A 21,684-nucleotide genomic window follows, 5' to 3' on the forward strand; every position below is an offset into this window, starting at 1 on the left:
CTCAATAAATATTATAGAATCTTTCAGTGTCAGTAAATATAACTTTACATTGTCATTTCAAATGCATGTTTATTATTTCATTACAAGGCTGTACCAAAATTTATTTAATCTCTTATTGATACAAATTTTGATTGTACCTGGTTTTTCACAATTTAAATATTATTATGCTAAAAACCTTTTATGTACATACATCTTCATGCACATGTATTACTATTTCCTCAGAATTAATTCTCATAAATTTTGTGCCACTTTCAGGATGTGACAGGGATGACCTACAAACTATCCCAAGGAAAACCCCAAAGGAAAGAGCCAAGCCAATGGCTTTATAGAATTAAGCAAAAATTCAGAAATGAAGATGTATTTCATCAGAGTAGAGAGAAAAAAACAATCAAAATAGCAAATATCAAAGAATAAGAAGAATTTATATAGCAAATCAAGGAGATAAGTAAAGAACATAAAGCTAAAGACAAACTAAAGACAGGACCTATGAACATTTGAGAATTGGTAAGTTAAGAGAGAAGAATATTGTCTGGTGGTGGCCTTAATGGACAAAATGAACAGATTGACAGTGCAAAATGAGAAATTTGGATCATGGAGTTCTTTTCAGAATTATTTCAGGAGCAAAGAGAAGGGAGAGGCCTTGGTCTTATGTTGAGGTGCCAATCAGAGGAGAAAAAGACAGCTGATAGAAGAGCCAACATGATGGCTCCAGAAGTGAGCAGCAGGATCCAGTTGTTGAAAAAGAGTAATGCTCTCAGCCCTGACAGCCTCACTGCTGAGTTCAACACAACATTGGAGGATAGAAGTTTCAGCAAAGCTTTGAAGCTACTGTTTTCGGTGGTACCTAGGAGGAAGGGGAAATGGCCATCAAGGAATCTAGCTGCATAAGGTACTGAAACTGGCAGAATTCATACTTCTCAAAGCCCAGGAACAGCAATAAAGGGATAGGCAATATTTGACTGACAATTATTAGAATTTCTCTGAAATTCATTAAATTTCAAAGGCTGTGAAATGTGTCTGGATCAAAAAAAACCTCGGGGCGCCTGGGTGGCGCAGTCGGTTAAGCGGCCAACTTCAGCTCAGGTCGTGATCTCACGGTCCGTGAGTTCGAGCCCCGCGTCAGGCTCTGGGCTGATGGCTCAGAGCCTGGAGCCTGTTTCCGATTCTGTGTCTCCCTCTCTCTCTCTGACCCTCCCCCGTTCATGTTCTGTCTCTCTCTGTCTCAAAAATAAATAAACGTTAAAAAACAAAACCTTTGGTATATGCTTTTCTTCTCAAACTCTTGCAGAGAAATGAAATGCCAGATGTATTGATGAAATCGAAGAATATAACACATAGCAATGGGTAGGTAAGGGAAGAAGCTGAAATAATAGTGAAGCAAGGAAAGTTTACCTTTATAAGTGGTCTGCCACACCTCTCTTATGGAAACTTATGTCAGGTTTGAAAGAAGCAAAAGTCTAGGGGCACCTGTGTGGCTCAGTCAGTTAAGCATTCTACTTCAGCTCAGGTCATGATCTCATGGTTCGTGGGTTTGAGCCCCGTGTCAAGCTCTGTGCTGACAGCTCAGAGCCTGAGCCTGCTTCAGATTCTGTCTCCCTCTTTCTCTGACCCTCCTCTGCTCACACTCTGTCTCTCTCTTTCAAAAATTAAAAAAATTTTTTTTAAAAAGAAAGCAAAAGTCTAAAGATGAAAGGGGGATGGTTTATATATAACCAGTTAAATATTTTTCAGAAGAAAACATTCTGGTAAGATACACAGAAGGCCAGAGAAGCTAAAATCAGACAAAGTGAAAAGTTATAAATATTTAAGCCAAAGGCAAATATGCTAGTAGCAAAATTCTGTAAGTGGTGAAAATTCTTGGCATCCACTTTGTAGGAAAATAACACAGGAATAACTTGGGAAATCAAAATAAAGATCAGAGGAAAATAAAAGAAATGTGGAGAATTTGTAAGTTATTATCATATAGGCTAAGACTGAGCAAGCAGTTTGGGTGATATAAAGCCATGCTAATGTGAACCACTGAGGTAGGTGTGTGGGACAATAAATCCAACATTCAGAAAGCTCACAATCTAGCACCTGGAAGAAGACAAGGTGGGCTTGATCAAAGTGTGGTTTTTAGAAGAATTAATACAGTGCAGAACAAAATACTTGAATTTAGGCATCAGACAAATCTCAGTTTGCATCTTAGCTCTAAAATTTACTGGTTATATAGCGTTAGACAAGTTATCTCTCTAAGGTTTGGTTTTTTCATTGTAAAATGAGGATAATAATGGTATCAACCACAGAGGGCTATTGTAAGAAATTGATGAGATAATATATATAAAGTTCTTAGAAGGGTTCCTGGCATATAAGAAGTGCTCAATAAATATAGGGATATCAGGGAAAATGTTCAACAAAATTTTATTAGTAATATTTCTTGGTGATAAGATTTGTAGAGTTCTTCCTTCTTTATCTCTTGAATGGACTTTTTTTTTAATTCCAGTAGTTAACATGCAGTGTTATATTAGTTTCAGGTGTACAAAAGAGTGATTCAACAATTCCAGACATCCTCCAGTGCTTCATGACAAGTGCACTCCTTAATCCCCATTGCCTATTTTACCCATCCCCCACCTAACCTTCCCTCTGGTAACCATCAGTTTGTTATCAACAGCTAAGAGTCTGTTTCTTGGTTTCTCTCTCTCTCTGTCTCTCTCTTTCTCTTTTCCCTCTTGCTTGTTTTTGTTTTGTTTCTTAAACTCCATATATGAGTGAAATCATATGGTATTTTTCTTTCTCTGACTGACTCATTTTGTTTACCATAATACTAACTCCATCCATGTCATTGCAAATGGCAAGATTTCATTCTTTTTTTATGGCTAATAAGATTCCATTGTGTATATGTAACACATATTCTTTACCCATTCATCTATTAATGGACATTTTTGTCTCCTTCCATAATTTGGCTATTGTAAATAATGCTGCTATAAATATAGGAGTCCATGTATCCATTTGAATTAGTGCTTTTGTATTTTGGGGTAGATGCTAGATCGGGAGGTAGTTCTATTTTTAACTCTTTGAGGAATGTCCATAGCGTTTTCCACAGTGGCTACACCAGTTTGCATTCCCACCAACAGTGCAAGAAAGTTCCTTTTTTTCCACATCCCACCAGCACTTATTGTTTCTTGTATTGTTGATTTCAGCCATTCTGACAGGTGTGAGGTGATACCTCATTGTAGTTTTGATCTGCATTTCCCTGATGATGAGTGATGTTGGGTGTCTTTTCATTTGAATGGACTTTTACAATAACATCTTATTTTGAAACAGTTTAAGACTCAGAATAAATTGCAAAAATTATTATAGAGTTCCTGTGTACCTTTCACCCAGTCTCTACCGATGTTAATATCTTACATAACCATAGTACAATGTCAAAACCAGGATATTAGCATTGCTACAATACTATTAACTAAGGTACAAACTTTATTTGAAGTTCACCAGTTTTTATAAGCACTCTTTTGACATACAGTTCTATAAAATTTTATCACATGTGTAGATTTGAGTAACCATCACTACGATCAGAACACAGAACTGTTGGTTGTGAATTTTAAAATGACAGTGTGGCATGTTTTCTTTCTTAAAATATATAGCATTATAATTATAAATTATAATCTTTTTCTTATCCTTTAAAAAATTCCTACCAAAACTTACACAATGAAGGAAAAACAAAAATTTATAGCTATAAATACCTACATTAAGAAAAAAGAAAGATCTTAAATAAACAGCCTAACATTACATTTCAAGGAACTAGAAAAAGAAAAAACTAAGCCCAAAATTAGCAGAAGGAAAAAAATAATAAAGATTAAAGCAGAAATAAATGAAATAGAGAATAGAAAAGCAATAGAAAAGATTAACAAAACTAAGAGTTGATTTATTGAAAACATAAAGAAAATTAACAAATCTTTAGCTAGACTACCCAAGAAAAAAGAGAGAGAAATTGTATAGATAAAACCAGAAATGAAACACATTACAACTGATACTACAGAAGCACAAAGAGACTACTATGAATAATTACAAACCAACAAATTGGACAACCTAAGAGAAACAGATAAATTCTTAGAAATATGCAACCTAACAAGACTTAATCATAAAGAAACAGAAATTCTGAACATATCAGTTATGATTAAGAAAATTGAAACAGTAATCTAAAATCTCCCAGCAAAGAAAAGCTCAGAACCAGATGGTCTTATGGGTGAATTCTAACAAACATCTAAAGAAGAATTGACATCAATCATTTTCAAACTCTTTCAAAAAACTGAAGAGGAGGTAACACTCTCAAACACATTGTAGGAGACCAGCAGTTCCCTGATACCAAAGCCAGATAAGGACAGTATGAGAAAAAAAAAAAAAAAAAAAACCTGCCAGCCAACATCCTTGATGAACATACATGCAAAAATTCTCAACAAAATACTAGCAAACCGAATTCAACAGCACATTAAATGGATCATTTGCCATGATCCAGTGGGATTTATCCTTAGGATACAAGGATGATTCAACATATACAAATCAATAAATATGATACATTACATTAAAAGAATGAAAGATACAAATTATATTATTCTCTTAGTAGATACAGAAAAGGCATATGACAAAATTCAGTATCCTTTCATGATAAAAAAAAGTGGGTACTGAAGGAACATACCTCAATACTATGAAGCTATAAATGACAAACCCACAGCTAACATACTCAGTGGTGAAAACATGAAGGTTTTCCTCTAAGATCAGGAACAAAACAAGGGTATCCACTTTCACCATTTCTATTCACCATACCATTGGAAATCCTAGCCAGAGTGATTAGGCAAGAAACAAAAATAAAAGGCATTCAAACTGAAAGGAAAAAGTAAAACTGTCTCTATTTGCAAATGAAACGGTATTATATATAGAAAACCCTAAAGACTATACCAAAATACTTAACACTAATAAATGAATTCCATAAAGTTGCAGGATATAAAATCAACATACAGAAATCAGTTGTGTTTTTATACACTAATAACAAAGTATCAAAAAAGATAAAACAATCCAGGGGCACCTGGCTAGTGTAGTCAGAGGAGCATGTAACTCTTGATCTCAGGGTTGTGGGTTCAAGTCCCACACTGGGCATAGAGATTACCAAGAATAAAATCTTAAAAAAAAAGAAAACAATTCAATTTACAATAACATCAAAAACAATAAAGTACTTTTAGAGCCTAAATGTCCATCAACTGATGAATGGATAAAGAAATTGTGGTTTATATACACAATGGAGTACTACATGGCAATGAGAAAGAACGAAATATGGCCCTTTGTAGCAACGTGGATAGAACTGGAGAGTGTGATGCTAAGTGAAATAAGCCATACAGAGAAAGACAGATACCATATGTTTTCACTCTTATGTGGATCCTGAGAAACGTAACAGAAACCCATGGAGGAGGGGAAGGAAAAAAAAAAAGAGGTTAGAGTGGGAGAGAGCCAAAGCATAAGAGACTGTTAAAAACTGAGAACAAACTGAGGGTTGATGGGGGGTGGGAGGGAGGGGAGGGTGGGTGATGGGTATTGAGGAGGGCACCTTTTGGGATGAGCACTGGGTGTTGTATGGAAACCAATTTGACAATAAATTTCATATATTGAAAAAAAAAAGGAAAGAATGAGACACTGATTTCCAAAGTCATATTTTATATGAATAAAAAAAAAACCAATAAAGTACTTAGAAATAAATGGAACCAAGGAAGGAAAAGATCTCACTGAAAACTACAAGACTTTGATGAAAGAAATTGAAGAAGACAAAAATTAATGGGAATATATCCTGTGTTCATGGATCAGAAGAACGAATATTGTTTAAATGTCCATACTACCCAAAGCCATCTATAGATTCAATGCAATCCCTACCCAAATCATAATGGTGGGGTGCCTGGGTGGCTCAGCCGGTTCAGCATCTGACTCTTGATTTCAGCTCAGGTCATGATCTCATGATCATGGAATCAAGCCCTTCCTCAGGCTCCATACTAAGCTGAGTGTGGAGCCTGCTTGAGATTCTCTCTCTTTCCCTCTTTCTTTGTCCCTGCCCTGTGTGCACATTCTCTCTCTCTCTGAAAATAAACTCTTAAAAATCACAATGGCATTTTTCACAGAAATAAAAAACACAGTCTCAAAATTTATGGAACCACGAAAGTAGCCAAAGCAATCCTGAGAAAGAAAAACAAAGCTGGAGGCATCATACTTCCTGATGTCAAACTATATTACAAAGCTACAGTAATCAACAGTGTGGTACTGGTATAAAAACAAACACATAAACCAATGGAACAAAGTTAAGAGCTCAGAAATAAACCCATATTTATATGGCCAACTAATATTTGATGAGGGAGACAAAATACTCAATGGGGAAAAGATAGTATCTTCAACAAATGGTGTTAAGAAAACTGGGTATTCACCTGCACAAGAATTAAATTGGATCTCTATCTTACAACACTCACAAAAATTAACTTGAAATTGATTAAGGACTTAAACATAAGACCTGAAACCATAAAGCTCCTAGAAGAAAACAGGGGGAAATCTCCCTGGCACAGGTCTTAGAAAATATTTTTTTGGATATGACACCAAAATGACAAGCAATAAAATAAAAAATGAACAAGTGGGACTACATCAAATTCAAAAGCTTCTGCACAGCAAAAGAGAGAGTCAAGATAATAAAAAAGGCAACCTATGGAATGGAACAAAATATCTGCAAACCATATATGTGATAAGAGATTAATTTCCAAAATATATAAGGAACTCCTATAACTCAATAGCAAAAACACAAAACAAAACACAATAAAACCCAAAAACAAATAATTCAAATTTAAAAATGATCAAAGGACCTAGGTAGACATTTTTTCAGAGAAAATATGCAAATAATCAACAGGTATATGAAAAGATGCTCAACATCACTGATTCATCAAGAAAATGCAAATCAAAACTATAAGATATCATCTCATACACGTTAGAGTGGCTGTTATCAAAAAGGAAAGAGATAAGTGCTAACAAGGACATGGAAAAAAAAGGAACCTTTATGCACTGTTGGTCAGAATGTAAGTTGGTACAGCCATAATGGAAAACACTATGGAGGCTCCTCAAAAAATTAAAAATAGAACTACCCTACGATCCAGCAATTCCACTTCTTTTTTAAAAAATTTTTTAAGTTTATTTATTTTGAGAGAAAGAGAGAGAGAGTGAGTGGGTGAGCAGGGGAGGGGCAGAGAGAAAGGGAGAGAAAGAATCCCAAGCAGGCTCCATGCTGTCAGCACAGAGCCTGATGGTGGGGCTCGAACTCACAAATTGTGAAATCCATGACCTCAGCCAAAACCAAGAGTCAGATGCTTTAACTGACTGAGTTACCCAGATGCTCACAATTTCACTTCTGAGTACATAACTGAAGGAAATAAAATCACTACCTTGAAGACATATCTGCACCTCCATGTCTATTGTAGAATTATTTACAATAGCCAAAAGACAGAAATAAACTAAGTGTCCACCAATGAGTGAATGGATTAAGAATATGTGACATATATAAACAATGGAGTATTATTATCCATAAAAAGAGAAATGCTGCCATTTGTAATAACATTGGTAGACCTTGAAGGCCTTATGGTAAGGAAAATAAGTCAGACAGAGAAAGACATATACTGTATGATCTCAGTTACATGTGGAATCTTAAAAAAAAAAAAAACAACTCATAGCAACAGGTGATTGCCAGGGGCTGGGGAGCAGGTGATGGATGGTAGTGGTCAAAAAATACAAACTCCCGGGGTGCCTGGGTGGCTCAGTGGGTTATGCGACCGACTTCAGCTCAGGTCATGATCTCACTGTTGGTGGGTTCGAGCCCCTCGTCGGGCTCTGTGCTGACAGCTCAGAGCCTGGAGCCTGGTTCTGGTTCTGTATCTTTCTCTCTCTCTCTCTGCCCCTCCCCCACTCGCACTCTGTCTCTCTCTGTCTCTTGAAAATAAAATGAATGTTAAAAGCTTTACTTATACCAGGGCACAGTACTGAAACTTCAGAAAAGTCCCAGGATGACATTTGTACAGCAAGCTAAGGGAGTAAACAGTCCATATGGGAAAAAGAGAGCAAAGAACCTTAAAGAAAAGCAAATTTTAGGAAAAGAAATTTTATGGTAGATGAGTTAATATGATGAAATATTTGAGAGAAGAGATAAGGAAAGGTGGGGGGAATATTTGATAGAACAACTTGGAAAAAATTTAAGAATACTATTTACCTTATTATAATAATATAAACACTGATACCAATTTAATGAAAATAAATGGTGACATGACTATATTGAAAAGATGAAGAAAATGAGGAAAAATAGATGAGAAAGCTAAATCCTTATCTACCACTACAAAAAAAACAATAGATATTAAATTTTTAAAAGTCAATAAATAGTAGAGTGAGGATGTTGTCTAGAAACATGGAAGTAAATAATAGAAGAAACACCTAAAAATATTGAAAGTGGTTGCCTCCAAAGAGTCAGATCCAGGAATACATAAGAAAGGGGTAAGGAATTGCAGATTTATGTCATAAATCCCTTAACTTCTTAAATTATGCAAATTAATTACTTTGATTTTAAAAAATAACACAACTTCTGCTTCTTGGAAGATGGAGTACATACATTTTTTTCTTTATTCTCCCCACTAAGCACATCTAAAAACCTTAGAAATTATATATAAAACAAGCATAGGAAGACTATTGAAGGTGGAGAAAAGAAGACATACCAGCTAGGGATCTCAGTTGTAAGTTCCTCCAGTTTTCTTTTTGCTTAATATATCTCAGAGACAAAGAATCTAGCTAGCAACCCAGAAACACCAGTGGGTACAGACAAAAAGAAAGCACAAATTAAAGTCTGCTTTCACTAGTCCAAGGACCAGGAAACTTCTAGACAATTAGCACTATACTCTAGTCGAACACCATAGAAAGCAACTGTAGCCCTGCCTTTACTCATTGTAGCAAAGGCTGAATGGGAAACTTATGCTTCCACTCTTGCATGCATCCACTCTTGCAAATTCATAAGGTGCTGCCCAAAACCTCCACTGGGTGGCACCAGAAAAGGCCATATAAGGAGTTGGAATTTCTTCACTCCTGGGCAATAATGAGGCCCCATTAGTAGAAATCACCTGAGGGAGGGGCTAAGATGGCAGAACAGCATGGAAGTTTTTTTTTTATGTCTCTCTTCCCTGAAATGCAGCCAGATCAACATTAAACCATCTTGCACACCTAGAAAACTGATTTGAGGATTAACACACCAATCTGTACAACCTGAACCACAGATCTTGGCAAGTACATGGTGCGGAGAGGTGAACTGGGGGAGAGAGGAAGCCACAGAGGGCAGGGAGCTATTTTTGCTTGCAGAGAGAGGATGTAGACCAGGGTACAGTACAGGGAAAGCACCCCCACCACCACCACCAAAAGCAGCTGTAGAGAAAGTGGAAAAGTGGAAACAGCCACAGGGACTGAAAACAAGGGGCAGAAAGGAGAAAAGACAGGATTTAAATTCCATTAAGACTCTATAAACAGGGGGAATGCAGACTCTGAAACTCTGCAGCTCGATACCTGGTGGTGCTCTGGAGGGAAGGGCAAATCCCCAGAGGCAGAGAGCAAAGTCCAAGGGGTCCTCGGGCCACATGGGGAGTTGTGGTTCCCCTGCTGGGAGGACACTTGGTAGAGGCTGTGCAGACTCCCCACAGGCAAAGGACCCAGTGGGCCCTGAGAACAATCACATTCACTGGTGCTAGAACATGGATATTAAGGGTAAAGCCTAGTGCCAGATGTGTGTTGTGATTTTCCAGAATCCCTGAAATGCTGCTGCTACAAGATCGAGCGAACTTTTTCTGGGGCAGGCTGGCACCCAGCCACAGTCTCTAGGCATCAACAGCAGCGCAGTCTCTCAAACGTTCCTGGGGGTGGGCCAGTACCTGGCTATTGCTCAGCGGGACCGTCCCCCAGAGGGTCTGAGCAGATCAAAGCCACAGTCCCTCAGAAGGGAGGGGTCGGGAGGAGCCAAGATGGTGAAACAGCATGGAAGGTTTTCTTATGTCTCACGTCCATGAAATACAGCCAGATCAACACTAAACCATCCTGTACACCTAGAAAACTGATTTGAGGATTAACACAACAATCTGCACAACCTGAACCACAGAATTCAGCAGGTTCATGGTGCAGAGAGATGAACTGGAGGAGAGAGAGAAGCCTCAGGGGCAGGGAGCTGTTTTTGTGTGCAGAGAGAGGACAGAGATGTGGCGGGGGGGGGGGGGGGGAGGTGGAGAGAGGAGAATACAGGAAAAGCACCCCCCACCAAAAGTAGTTGGAGAGGAAGTGGAAAAGTGGAAACAGCTGCGGGGACCAAACTAAAAAGGGAGAAAGGAGAAAGGGGAGGGTTTAAATTCCGTTAAGACTCTATAAACAGGGGAGGTGCAGAGTCTGAAATTCTGCAGCTTGATACCTGGCAGTGCTCTGGTGAGAAGGACGAATTCCCAGGAGCAGAGTGAAGTCCAGGGGGCCTCAGGCCACACAAGGAGAGGGGATTCCCCTGCTGGGAGGACATTTGGTAGAGGCTGTGTGCCCCCAACAAAGGCAAAGGCCCCAGTGGACCCTAGAAAACAACAACATTCACTGGTCCTGGAATAAGGTCATTAAGGGTGAAGCCTAGTGCCAGGTGTGTGTTGTGATTTTTCCATAATGCCTGAAACAATGCTGCTACACGATCACATGAACTTTTTCTGGAGCAGGATGGCATCCAACCACAGTCTCTAGGCATTGCAGCAGCACGGTCCCAGAGGCATTCCTGGGTGCAGCCCGCACCTGGCCATTGTTTGGTGAGAACCTCCTGCAGAGGCAAAGCCTCTGCAGTTGCAGAGTGGGGCAATTGCAGAATGGGGCAAAGCCACAGTTGCTCAGAATTAAGGGGTTGGGAAAAGCAGCCACATCTGAGATACAACTCAGGAGGCAGGTGCCACTTGGCAACTTGATGACTTGGTCATGGACAGTGTAAAAGGGGAGTGGATGAAAGCCAGAGACAAAGGATAAAGGTGTGACTGCTGAATGGAGAGAACAGAGTTCAGATACTAGAGACTGGGTAGTTGGGTGATGCCATTTTAACCTCTCCCACACATGCGCATACTCACCTACAAGGGCCATAACAATCCACTCCAGTAAGCTAAGCAGCACCATCTAGAGAAGAACAGAACCATTACACTAAGCCCCGCCAAACCTTGCTCTTAACAAACACCAAAAATCTCTATGCCTGCTTAGTTTATGGACTATAAAGTGATTCATATGTTGACTTCTAGGGGAAAACAGTGTACTTTCAATCGTATCTCAGTCTGTTCATGCTGGTCCATCTATTCAATTTTCTTTTTTTTTTCTTTTTTGTTTCTTTTTGTTATCTTGAATACAGAAAGAGAAAATTTTTTTCAATTTTTATTAAAATACTTTAATTATTTTCTACTATATTTATAACTTTTTTGTAAATTTTCAAATACTACTTACTTCCATAATTTCATTTTATTCTATTTCATTGTATTCATTTTTTCAAATTTTCAAATGTTTTCCTTTTTTTGTTTTTGTTTTGTTTTGTTTTTCCTCCTTTTCTCTAATCTATCAAGCCCCTTTCAACACCCAGACCAAAACACACCTAGGATCTAGCATCATTTATTTGATTTGTGTGTGTGTGTGTGTGTGTGTGTGTGTATTTGTGTGTTGTCTTTAATTTTTTAATTTTAATTTTTAACTCATTGATTCCTTTTCTTCCTTCAAATTAAAAAACAGAAGGAATTCACCCCAAAAGAAAGAGCAGAAAGAAACGACAACCAGGGATTTAACCAACACAGATACAAGCAAGATGTCTGAACCAGAATTTAGAATCACATTAATAAGAATACTAGCTGGGGTCAAAAATTGATTAGAATCCCTTTCTGTGGCGAAAAAAGAAGTAAAAGCTAGTTAGGATGAAATAAAAGTGCTATAACTGAGCTGCAATCTCGAATGGATGCCATGGTGGCAAGGATGGATGAGGCAGAGCAGAGAATCAACAATATAGAGGGCAAACTTATGGGGAATAATGAAGCAGAAAAAAGAAGGAGACTACGGTAAAAGAGCATGAAATAAAAATTAAAGAACTCAGTGACTCATTAAAAAGGAACACCATCAGAATCATAGGGGTCCCAGAAGATGAAAAGAGAGAAAAAGTATTATGTGAGCAAATCATAGCAGAAAACTTTCCTAACATGGAGAAAGACACAGACATCAAAATCCAGAAAGCACAGGGGACTCCCATTCGATTCAACAAAAACCAACCATCAACAAGGCATATCTTAGTCAAATTCACAAAATACTCAGGCAAGGAAAGAATCATGAAAGCAGAAAGGGAAAATCAGTCCTTAACCTACAAGGGAAGACAGATCAGGTTTGCAGCAGACCTATCCACAGAAACTTGTCAGGCCAGAAAGGAGTGGCAGGATATATTCAATGTGCTGAATTGGAAAAATATACAACCAAGAATTCTTTATCCAGCAAGACTCATTCAAATACAAGGGGAGATAAAAAGTTTCCCAGAAAAACAAAAATGAAAGGAGTTTATGAAAACTAAACAGCCCTCCAAGAAATTTTAAGGGGGACTCTCTGAGGGGAGAAAAAGTGAAAAAAAAAAAAAAGAAAACCGAAAAAGACCAAAGGCAACAAAGACTAGAAAGGACCAGAGAACACCAGCAGACACTCCAACTCTACAAGCAACATTATGGCAATAAATTCATGTCTTTCAGTACTCACTCTAAATGTCAATGGTCTAAATGCTCCAATCAAAACACACAGGGTAACCGAATGGATAAGAAAACAAGATCCATCTACATGCTGTTTACAAGAAACTCACTTTAGACCTAAAGACACCTTCAGATTGAAAATAAGGGGATAGAGAACCATCAATCATGCTAATGGTCAACAAAAGAAAGACAGAGTAGCCATATTATGTCAGATAATCTAGATTTTAAAATAAGGACTATAACAACAGATGAAAGGCGTTATATCATAATTAAGGGGTCTATCCACCAAGAAGACCTAACAGTTGTAAACACTTATCCTCCAAATGTGATAGCACCCAAATATATAAATCATTTAATCACAAACATGAAGAAACTTGTTGATAATAATACCAAAATAGTAGGGGGCTTCAACACCCCACTTACAGCAATGGACAGATCGTGTAATCAGAAAATCAACAAGGAAACAATGGCTTTGAGTGACACACTGAACCAGATGGATTTAACAGAAATATTCAGAACATTTCATCCTAAAGCAGCAGAACTCACATTCTTCTCGAGTGCACAGGGAACATTCTCCAGAATGGATTACATACTCGGACACAAATCAGCCCTCAACAACCACAAAATGATTGATACCATACCATGCATATTTTCAGACCACAATGCTATGGAACTTGAAATCAATCACAAGAAAAAATTTGGAAAGATTACAAATACTTGGAGACTAAAGAACATCCTACTAAGGAATGAATGGGCTAACCAAGAAGTTAAAGAGGAAATTAAAAAGTACATGGAAGCCAATGAAAACAATAACACCATGGACCAAAACCTCTAGAATGCAACAAAGGCAGTCATAAGAAGAAAGTATACAGCAATCCAGTCCTTCCTAAAGAAGGAAGAAAGGTCTCAGACACACAACCTAACCTTAGACCTCAAAGAGCTGGAAAAAGAACAGCAAATAAAACCCAAAAACAGCAGAAGGCAGAAAATAATAAAGATTAGAGCAGAAATGACTGTGATCGAAAACAACAACAACAACAACAAAAACCAAAACAGTAAAACACATCAATGAAACCAGAAGCTGGTTCTTTGAAAGAATTAACAAAATTGATAAACCACTAGGTTTGGATCAAAAAGAAAAAGGAATGGACCCAAATAAATAAAATCAAGAATGAAAGAGGAGAGATCACAGCCAACACTGCAGAAATAAAAACAATAATAAGAGAATATTATGAGCAATTATACACCAATAAAATGGGCAATCTGGAAGAAATGGACAAATTCTTAGAAACATATACACTATCAAAACTGAAACAGGAAGAAATAGAAAATTTGAACAGACCCATAACCACTAAAGAAATCAAATTAATAATCAAAAATCTCCCAAAAAACAAGAGTCCAGGACCCGAAGGCTTTCCAAGGCAATTCTACCAAACATTTAAAGAAGAGTTAACACCTATTCTCTTGAAGCTGTTCCAAATAATAGAAATGGAAGGAAAACTCCCAAACTCGTTCCATGAAGCCAGTATTACCTTGATTCCAAAAGTAGACAAAGACCCCACTAAAAAGGAGAACTATAGACCAATTTCCTTGATGAACATGGATGCAAAAATCCTCAATAAAATACCAGCCAACTGGATCCAACTATACATTAAAAAAGTTATTTACCATGACCAAGTGGGATTTATACCTGGAATGCAGGGCTGGTTGAATATTCACATAACAACAAATGTGATGCATAACATCAATAAAAGAAAGGACAAGAACCATATGATCCTCTCAATAGATGCAGAGAAAGCATTTGACAAAATACAGCATCCCTTCTTCATAAATAAACCCAAGAAGGTAAGGATAGAAGGATCATACCTCAAGATCATAAAAGCCATATATGAAAACCCAATGCTAATATCATTCTAAAGTCAGGAACAAGACAGAGATGTCCACTCTCGCCACTGTTATTCAACATAGTATTGGAACTCTTAGTCTCAGCAATCAGACAATGCAAAGGAAAAAAAGGCATCCAAATTGGCCAGGAGGAAGTCAAACTTTCACTCTTTGCAGATGGCAAGATTCCACAAAAAACTGCTAGATCACAGGATATAAAATCGACGCACAGAAATTGGCTGCATTCCTATACACCAATAATGGAGCAATGGAAAGAGAAATCAAGGAATCAATTCAATTTATGATTGCACCAACAACCATATAACACCTAGGAATAAACATAACCAAAAAGGTGAAAAATCTATACACTGAAAACTATAGAAAGCTTATGAAAGATATTGAAGAAGACACAAAAAAGGGGAAAATATTCCATGCTCCTGGATAGGAAGAACCAATATTGTTAAAATGTCAATACTACCCAAAGCAATCTACATATTCAATTCAATACCTATCAAAATAATACCAGTATTCTTCACAGAGCTAGAACAAACAATCCTAAAATTTGTATGGAACCAGAAAAGACCCCAAATAGCAAAAGCAATCTTGAAAAAGAAAAACAAAGCAGGAGGCGTCACAATCCCAGACTTCAATACATATTACAAAGCTTTAATCATCAAGACAGTATGGTACTGGCATGAAAACAGACACTCAGATCAATGGAACAGAATAGAGAACCCAGAAATGGACCCACAAACGTATGGCCAACTAATCTTTGACAAAGCAGGAAAGAACATCCAATGGAATAAAGACAGTCTCTCCAGCAAGTGGTGCTGGGAAAACTGGACAGCAACATGCAAAAAATTGAACCCGGACCACTTTCTTACACCATACACAAAAATAAACTCAAAATGGATGAAAGACCTAAATGTAAGACAGGAAGTCATCAAAATCTTCGAGGAGAAAGCAGGTAAAAACCTCTTTGATCTTGGCCACAGCAACTTCTTACTCAACACGTCTCCAGAGGCAAGGGAAACAAAAGCAAAAATGAACTATTGGGACCTCATCAAAACAAAAAGCTTCTGCACAGCAAAGGAAACAATCAGCAAAACTAAAAGGCAACCGACAGAATGGGAGAAGATATTTGCAAATGACATATCAGAAAAAGGGTTAGTCTCCAAAATCTATAAAGAACTTATCAAACTCAACACCCAAAAAACAAAGAATCCAGTGAAGAAATGGGCAAAAGACATGAATAGACACTTCTCCAAAGAAGACACCCAGATGGCAAATAGACACATGAAAAATTGTTCAACATCACTCATCATTGGAAATACAAATCAAAACCACAATGAGATAACACCTCACACCTGTCAGAATGGTAACATTAACAACTCAGGCAACAACAGATGTTGGCAAGGATGTGGAAAAAAAGGATCTCTTTTGCATGGCTAGGGGGAATGCAAACTGGTGCAGCCACTCTAGAAAACAGTATGGAGGTTTCTCAAAACATTAAAAATAGAACTACCCTACAAGTCATCAATTCCAATACTAGGTATTTATCCAAGGAATATAGGTGTGCGGTTTCAAAGGTGCAAATGCACCCCAATGTATATAGCAGCACTATCAACAATAGCCAAAGTATGGAAACAGCCCAAATGTCCATCGATGGATGAATGGATAAAGAAGATGTGGTATATATATACAATGGAGTATTACTCAGCAATCAAAAAGAATGAAATCTTGCCATTTGCAACTATGTGTATGGAACTGGAGGGTATTATCCTAAGGGAAGTTAGTCAGTTAGAGAAAGACAAATATCATATGACTTCACTCAGATGTGGAATTTAAGATAAAAACAGATGAACATAAGGGAAGGGAAGCAAAAATAATATAAAAACAGGGAGGGGGACAAAACATAAAAGACTCTTAAATATAGAGAACAAACAGAGGGTTGCTGGAGGGGTTGTGGGAAGGGGGATGGCCTAAATGGGTAAGGGGCATTAAGTAATCTACTCCTGATATCATCGTTGTACCATATGTTAACTAACCTGGATGTAATTTAAACAAAAAAATAAATTAATAAATTAATAATTTAAAAAAAAGAAATCACCTGAGAAGCTTGGTCTTCCACACACCCTCAACAGTAACAAGGTGACCTCTGCACTGGGGTGATGTTAGAGAAAGCTAACTGCCCAACATAAATGAAACCCCTATAACTTTTAGTATGAGTGAAAGTCAGATGTGGAGCATTAACAAGGCACTTCCTTCCTTCCCAGCCAGGGAGTCATCAGTGGAGGTCTAGTGAAGAGATGGAAATCCTACCCTTGCCAGGAGTAATGAAGATTTCCCCAACCTTGGGTGTTAATTGACGTTGAATAGGGAATATAGACTTCTACCCCTACCTGGAAATAATGAGGTGACACCCCTCTTACCTGCCAAATCAGTATCAAAAAAGGCCAGCTGAAACAGGCTGAAATAAGATCCAGAGCCTCATAATATTACAGCCAAAATGTTCAAACTTCAACTGAAAATTACTTGTACAAGGAACCATGAAGATATCAAACTGAATGAAAAAAGACAAAATAAATGGTTACCCCAAGATCACACAGATGTTAGAATATCGGTCCAAGATTAACCATCATCATAATCATACTTCAGTGGGCAATAATGAACACAATTGAAGCAAATGATAAAACAGAGAAACTCAGGAACAAATAGAAAGTCTCAACAAAGGAACAGAGGACATAAAGAACAAAATGCAAATTTTAGAACTAAAAAATAAAATCACCAAAATATAAAGCTCAATTGATGGTCCCAACATCAGAATATAGGGGATGGAGGAAAGAATTGGTAACCTAGAAGACAGAGCAATAGAAATTACCCCATCTGAAAAATAGAAAATATAGTGAAAAATAATACACAAAGCTGCATTGACTTATGGGACTATAACAAAAAATCTGTATTTTTCATTGGAGTCCTAGAAGAAGAGTGAGAGGGTAGGTCTGAAAAAAATGCTCAAAGACATAATAGCTGAAAACTTCCCACATGGTTCCCTACAGGTTCAAGAAGCTAAGTGAATCCAAAAATGGTAAATGCAAAAAAATCCACACCAATACATCATAGTCAAACTTCTTAGACTAAAGTCAAAGAAATAATATTGAAATCAGTGAAAGAGTAATGATTACTTATCTACAGGGGGAAAACAATTTGAATAGCAGACTTCTCATCAGAAACCATGAATGCCAAAATAAAGTAGCACAACACCTTTCAAGTGCTGAAACAAAAACTATCACCTTAGAATTCCATATCCAGAAAAAATATCAAGAATGAAGGGGAAATCAAGACATTCCCAGATGCAGAAAAACTAATAGAATTAATCATGATCAGACTTACCTATAAGAATGGCTAAATGAAGTTCTCTAAACAGAAAGAAAATAGTAAAAGAAAGAAACTTGGAACATCATGAAAAGAAAGAACACAGTAACCAAAAGTATGGGTATATACAATAGGTTTTCCTTCTCTTGAGTTTTCTAAAGTATGTTTTATGGTTAATGCAAAAATTATAATATTGTCTGATGTGGTTCTAAACATATGTAGAGAAAATATTTAAAACAATCACATTATAAATAGGGAGGGTAAAAGGACGTAAAGGGAGCTAAAGTTTCTATACTTCATTCAAACTGGTAAAATGATGATACATGTAATAAGTTACATACATGTATATAAAATGTAATACCAAAAGTAATCACTAAAAATTCTATACAGAAAGAATCTAAGGGTGCCTGGGTGGCACAGTCGGTTAAGCATCAGTCTCTTAATTTCAGCTCAGGTCATGATCTCGCAGCTGGTGGGATTGGGCCCCATGTTGGGCTCTGCACTGAAAGTGTGGATCCTGCTTGGGATTCTCTCTCTCCCTCTCTTTCTCTCTCTCTGTCCCTTTCCCACTCACATGCACACACATGTTCTCTCTCTCTCAAAATAAATAAACTTTAAAAAACACTATAGATAAATCAAAATGGAATTCTAAATAATGTTCAAGTAACCCACAGGAAAATAAAATAAGTAAAGCCTATAAATCAAAAACAGAAAACAAAAAATAAAATGGCAGACTTCAACCCTGATATACTGATAATTTACAATGGTCTAAATATACCAGTTAAAAGACAGAGATTAGCAGTGTGAATTTAAAAACATGACCCGACTTTATGTTGTCTACAAGAAACTCACTTAAAATATAATGATATTGACAGGTTGAAAGTAAAAATAGAGAAAATGACATATCAAGCAAAGGAGACTAGGAATAGCCATATTAGTAACACTAGGAATAGCCATATTAATATCACATAAAGTAAACTTCAAAGAAAATTACCAGAGACAGAGATGGGCATTACATAATGATAAAAGGAAAAGTCCACCAGGAATCCTAAATGTGTATGCACCAAACAACAGGGCTGAAAGATCTATAAAGCAAAAACAGATAGAACTGTTCTTAGAATTGGAAAAACAGAACACTTTCTCTATTTAGAAAAATAGACAAATCCACAATTATACTAGGGGGAAATATACAAGTATATGGAATTGAGCAACACAGTCAACCAACAGGATAAATAGAGCACTACACTCAATAACAGTCAACTACACATTCTTTTCAAGTACCCATGAAACATATACCAAGATACATCATATTGCGGGCCATAAAACAAATTTCAACCAATTTAAAAGAATTTAAATCATACCAAGTGTGTTCTCCAACCATAATGGAATCAGACATGAAATCAATAACAGTAAAATAACAGTAAAATCTTCAAACTCTTGGAAACTAAACGCACTCCTAATTAATCCATGAGTTAAAGAGGAAATGTTGGAGGATATCAAAAAGTGCTTCAGAATGAATGAATGAAAATGAAAACAAAACATATTAAAATTTGTTAAGACAGCTAAAGCAGTGCTGAGAGGGAAATTTATAGCACTAAATGTATATATTAGAAAACAGTAATAGTCTCAAATCAATACTCTAAGCTCTCAGCTCAAGAACTTAGAAAACAAAAAGAAAAATGAACCCAAAGCAATCAGTAGGAAAGAAATAATAAAGAGCAGTCAATAAAAGTGAAAATAGAAAAATAATAGAGAAAATCTATGAAATAAACAGATGGTTCTTTTTTCAAGTTTTTATTTCAATTCCAGTTAGTTGACATAAAGTATAATATTAGTTTCAGGTGTACAAAATAGTGATTCAACCCTTCCATTTAACACCTGGTGCTCATCACAATAAGTGCACTTCTTAATCCCCATCACCTATTTAACCCACACCCTCACCCACCTCCCCTCTGATAACCATTAGTTTGTTTTCTATAGCTAAGAGTCTGTTTCTTAGTCTCTCTCTCTCTCTCTCTCTCTCTCTCTCTCTCTCTGCTTTGCTCATTTGTTTTGTTTCCTAAATTCCACATATGAGTGAAATCATATGGTATTTGTCTTTCTCTGAATGACTTATTTCGCTTAGCATAATACTCTCTAGCTCGATCTATGTCGTTGCAAATGGCAAGATTTCATTCTTTCTTATGGCTGAGTAGTATTCCATTGTATGTATGTACCACATCTTCTTTATCCATCATCAGTCGATGGACTCTTGGGCTGATTCCATAATTTGGCTATTGTAGATAATGTTGCTATAAACATTGGGATGCATGTAACTCTTTGAATTAGTATTTTTGTATTCTTTGAGTAAATACCCAATAGTGCTATTGCTGGGCTGTACGGTAGTTATATTTTTAAATTTTTGAGGAACATCCACACTGTTTTCCAGAGTGGCTGCACCAGTTTGCATTCCCACCAACAGTGTAGGAGGGTTCTCCTTTCTCTACATCCTCACCAACACCTGTTTCTTTTTTGTTGATTTTATCCCTTCTGACAAGTGTGAGGTGATAGCTCATTGTAGTTTTGACTTGCATTTCCCTGATGATGAGTGATGTTGAGCATCCTTTCATGTGTCTGTTGACCATTTGGATGTCTGGTTTGGAGAAATGTCTGTTCGTGTCTTCTTCCCATTTTTTAATTGGATCATTCATTTTTGGGGGGTGTTGTGTTTTATAAGTTCTTTATATATTTTGGATATTAAGCCTTTATCAGGTATGTCATTTGCAAATATCTTCTCCCATTCTGTAGATTGCCTTTTAGTTTTGTAGAAACTACAAAACCCATGGAAAGTACAGGTCATGACAGCTGAGTTCCTGATGGTTCTGAGTGACATTATCTCACAGCAGCTGGTGGAGAGGTGAGGTCTGCAGGAACACCAGACTGGCTGGACCCTAACTATGGTCTCTCTGGGCTGTGGTTTTGTGGGCTCTGTAGTAGACGGCTGGTACAGGGGTTTTGACCAGCTTATCCCCAGCACCACCAAGGTAGATGCACTAAAGACGATGCTATTAAATCAGTGGAGCTTTGCCCTATGCTTTCTAGGCTGTTTCTTCCCACTGGTAGGAGCATTCAATGGACTGTCAGTCCAGGACAGATGGGCCAAGCTACAGCAGGACAATCCTGGTGCCCTTATCACCAACTATAATCTCTAGCCTGCTGTGCAGTTAGCCAACTTCCACCTGGTTCACCTTCATTACAGCTTGGCCCTTGTCCAGTGTGTTGCTGTTATCTGGAATGCCTATCTATCCTGAAGACACACCAGCTCTAGGCCTGCCTTACTCCATTGTCTCTACCTTGTGGTGATCCAGCTTGACCTGGATGGTCAGACAACCTCCTCAAAGTGAGCATATCAGTTTTCATGGGGTTCAGTTGCCAGTCAGAACTTAATGGGTTTAGAACCTGACTCCTTTTGAAATCATTAAAACCTTTATAATTGTCTTATACTCAAAACAAAGAGATGATTCTTTAAAAAGATCAATAAAACATTCTAGATCCATCCATGTTGTTGCAAATGTCAAGATTTCATTCTTTTTGATCACTGAGTAATTAGGGCTCAATGTGCTCCTTCAAATCAGCATTTTTGCATCCTTTAACT

General features: G+C 37.3%; 1 protein-coding gene and 1 pseudogene across 2 annotated transcripts in view; one reads left to right on the forward strand and one right to left on the reverse strand.

Annotated features, from left to right (window-relative positions):
• SMARCA1 (SWI/SNF related, matrix associated, actin dependent regulator of chromatin, subfamily a, member 1) overlaps positions 1-21,684 on the reverse strand; it is a 279,079-nt gene that overhangs the window by 68,943 nt on the left and 188,452 nt on the right. The window lies entirely within an intron of this gene.
• LOC131502976 (protein Mpv17-like) lies at positions 700-21,340 on the forward strand (annotated as a pseudogene).

The sequence above is a fragment of the Neofelis nebulosa genome, chromosome X, assembly GCF_028018385.1.
Source record: "Neofelis nebulosa isolate mNeoNeb1 chromosome X, mNeoNeb1.pri, whole genome shotgun sequence".
In the NCBI taxonomy this organism is placed as follows: domain Eukaryota; kingdom Metazoa; phylum Chordata; class Mammalia; order Carnivora; family Felidae; genus Neofelis; species Neofelis nebulosa.